Raw genomic sequence first — 4,348 nt, 5'->3', positions numbered from 1 at the left:
ACCAGGAACAAACTTCCAGTGTAAGCAGTACAGTGAACTGGGTGAATTAGTTCTCTTGCACTGCTACTAAAAACAGCGACACTAGCACTGGTTCTGCTACAAAGAACGCTTTAATGTACACTAATTCTGCCAGTGCAGCTACCAAGAACAAACCTTATGTCTAGAGTCAGTTCAGCCAGTGCAGTGCAAGATTGTGTAATAAGTGTAATCTATAAACGTTGGCCTCGATTGTTATATTGTTGTAAATTTATTGACTTTATTGTTATTAACATAAAATAATGAACAATGGGAAAGTTATGTCAAGAAAAAGTTGCCCAGTTGGACGAAAATTAAAAAGTAAAGGATTTGAAATGTCCCACCTCACCTTCTTTTTTAGACCAATAGTTTCTATAACAACAACAGTTGTGACATTCAAATAAGAATTTAATTCCATAACCGTACCTAAACAAACATAACCTTATTTATATTCAATTTGTACGATTTTAGATCAGTGGTATGTATAAGGGTAGATTTCTAATACAATTCGTATGTAAAGTGGAAACACAACACACAGGCATAGAGAAACAATAGCTGCTTTCCATTTACACCAAAACTCAGATTATTCTCGCTTATGACGTCATAGTTCAATGCATGTTCCTTTTCAGAATCAATCTGCACAAGCTTGAGACCGTGTGCTTTAATGAGTTTTGAGAACTCAGCCAGTGTTCCCAATTCTCAATAATTTATCTCCCTAAATCACTAAGATCCTCACATTATTACTAGAGCTCCCCTTAAATATTTTTACATAAATAATAAAATATCATCAAACGAATAATAAATTTGAAACAATTAATAAGATAATTTCATTCAGCAATATCATTTTTTTATATTCTTTGTTCATAAATTATCGAAAATTTCAAGTAACGAATCATTTTCTTCAGATTCTGATTGTTTAAAATCATTCATATTGACATTGAATAATATCAACATATTTGCGTATTGTTGAAATATTGTGTATGATTCACCATTCCGTTACAGTGTGGATCGAATCATAATCATATTTTGTAACATTTCAATCTATATTCTGTTACGCAATTTATTCTTAACGAAGTTATTCATCGATATTAGAAGTTATAAAAATCCCTAAGTTGGGAACCCTGATTACTCAGATTGACAGTGACGTTGTCAGATTTTGTCATCAAAATAAGAAAGAAATTACACAATACTAAATTATTGCAAACAGTCATTGACATAAATAATCTTGTTTATTTTGCTGTAAGTTACAGACGGTTAGATCCCCAATGATAATGGAGAATTTTATGTGGTTATTGTGATTATTAACGCAATTACATGTTGAATGTAAATAGAAAGTAGCTAATGCGATTCATGACACGGTCCACCAAGGTTGTAAGCTCCAAGATTTTTCATTTCGTGCCGTAGGTGATACATGCGCACTAGGTCGAATTGAAAAATTTTCTTTTTGTAACAGATTTATACCGTTTATCTGATTTATCGGTAAGTGGTTTGTAATTTGATATACATTGGAGAAGGAATTGATAATTTATTTTTGTATTCAATTAAATCAAAAGACGGTCCAATTAAACTTAACCTCAAAAAACTGACGTAAAGGGTGTAATCCGATAATTACGTTCACAACTTTGATCTTTATAACCGTAAACCCAAGTGGAATGGCTTGCGAGGCGTTGTGAGCGTTGAGATAAATATTAACGAACGGCATGAGTGTTTAATTGATTTACATTAAAGTAAAATCAAAATATCTTCTGCGGCGATAGTTAAATATTTGGTGGTGTGTCATAAGAATGCTTGAAAACTACTTATAATATCCCATATCGCGTCAAATAATGAGATAGATTTTCATGGTAGTGATCTGTGTTGCTTGAGTGTTGAAAATCCCTACAATTCTTTCGAGGCTCACTTCCAACAATTATAGACACAAAAGAATGTTCAATTCTTCAAATTTGCCTGGCAAAATCATTTACAAGGTCAAATCGAATGTTACTTCACCATATTTGCCCAGCAGAGAGAGCGCCCATGTCTTTGTATTTCTTTAGATTTTAGAGCAATTTAGTTTATGCAAATTGAGTCTAAAGAATATTTAGGTTTTGAAAATTTAAAAATATATTATTTTAGTTATATAATTAAATATTTGTAATCAAGAGCTTGAAGTTGAAACAAATATTAACATAATACTGTTTAAATGTGTTTCTAACAACTTTAAACCAAGAAATTATGTTTAAAAAGGAAATGGAAGAATTAATTGTTAATTTATTTATTCTTTCTTTCTGACCAGACCGATTTATGGCATTACTGCACCGCTCTCAATTAAGGTCTACAAAAAAAGATGAAAAAAGTCTCGGCATGGATTTTCCGGAACTTCGAGTCGATTCTGGTGGGGGTTTTCCATTTAGATACATTTTTAGCATTATTGCACCGCGCTAAGTAGAGGTTCCTACAGTAGTATGAAAAAACTCGTCGTGGAAAACAGGCTGCCATTTTCATTTGCGGCCAGAAATAACGTTTGGTGATAAACTAACCATTATCTAGCGGTTTAGGAACTCAAACGACGTGTAGCAAATCGTTGCTGTTTCATATAGCCCAGCTCTTGAACTATGTTTGATCGAATTCGATGTATATGTCGTAGGCACAATGCTAATTCAGGCATTTCATAAAAAGCCTAGGCATAAACGGTAAAACTTGATCCTCAGAACATTCTTGTGTTATTACTAGATCATTCTAGGCAATTTGACAAAATGCAGGCATAACATGTGTGGGAGACAACGTATCTCATTTTATAATTCCTCTTGAGGCGTACATACTTTGTACTACCCGTTCTTCATATCTACCACTTTCACTGATTTTGAGAATCGAGAGGACTCTGATCGTCCTTGGGAACTACCAGAGAAACATACTATGTCTGTGTCGCTCTTTTATGACCAGCAAAACAGTTTTACCCTTCATTGTCGATTTTCAGTCGAACGAAAAGCACAACTTCAGACTGTGATGAAGATAGAGAATTAATTTCGACTTTGCCACTGCACACGATGCAACACACTGCAACTTCTATATTAAAGGTACTGTATTCAATTTCTTGTTATGCATGAGAATCGTTTTTGCATGTGCCCTCATTCTCTTCTGTTTCTTCTTGTACTATGTGTTCCTCTTTGCTACGAAGCTCTTTTATTGGAGAGTCAGGAAGACTCTGAATAATGCACAGTATGGTGTTCTTCTTATGGACCAAGTTGTAGAAGAATTATCGGACATTCAAGCAAGCGCCAAGCATATTCTCCACATCTTGGTGTGACGTGATACAATTTTACAGTGGGGCCAGTAACTAACAATCTCTTCGATTACAGATGCAGTGAATTCTCGACCATTGTCGCTCTTTAATATATGCGGTGCTCCAAATTGTAGAAAAATATTTACCGATTCTAATGCTACTTGTCTGTAAAGGGCGCAGATGCAAAAATTTGGGAGCGTGGTTTTGATAATTAAGATAAATTTCCATCAGGTCCACCTAACCTCGATTAAAATCTTTTGAAAGAATAGGGCATACGACTAATCCCTTTTTCAGCTCGAATAACATTTTAACTCGTCCACTATGTCTTGTAGATTTGTGACAATCTACTAATCTACTGTTTCGTTGGTATTATATAAATTACAGGTTGGTCAACTGTGTTTCGTAGATGTTAAATGTTACCAACAGACAGTACATAATATTTTTCCATTGAATGATTGCTTCTGTTGATTTCCTCGATTAATTCGTTAAAACTCGTTCTTATTCTGCCGTTGTAAAATTGTTTTGCTTCTAATTAAACCGTATCGCATAATATCATAAGGAACTTTTTTTGAGGTTATGTTATTGTTGACGCGCAAATGTGAAATAACCGCGTGCGGTTTTGACTAACTCATATCCTCATATTGAAAATGCCTCAAAATAACTTGGGAATATATATTGCAACTCGTGTTTTGTCGGCGTTTTACAAGTTACCTAAAATGATTTAGTAGAATGTAAGAAAGAAATGTCAGAATCACGTTTTGTCGGTTTTTTGTAAAATGCCTGAATTTGCATTGTGCCTACGACAAATATAAAATGGATTAGAGAAAATTTAGAATGAATTTGAGGAAAAATCTTTGTATTTGTGACAAACACTTCTACATTAGTATACCCATCGAAAAGACAGTGCTATTCAGAACAATGTTAACATCAATTGAAAGTTATTAATTAATTTGAGTTTTTTTCATTATTATTTTGTTAATTATATGATGCTTGGCTATTAATAATCAAACTAAAACCTTCAAAATTTCTTAATAAGGCAACATTTGGATGATAAAGAAAAAGAAACGAAAA

The sequence above is a fragment of the Diorhabda carinulata genome, chromosome 8 (genome assembly GCF_026250575.1).
Source record: "Diorhabda carinulata isolate Delta chromosome 8, icDioCari1.1, whole genome shotgun sequence".
In the NCBI taxonomy this organism is placed as follows: Eukaryota; Metazoa; Arthropoda; class Insecta; order Coleoptera; family Chrysomelidae; genus Diorhabda; species Diorhabda carinulata.
This window is presented reverse-complemented; position numbering follows the sequence as displayed.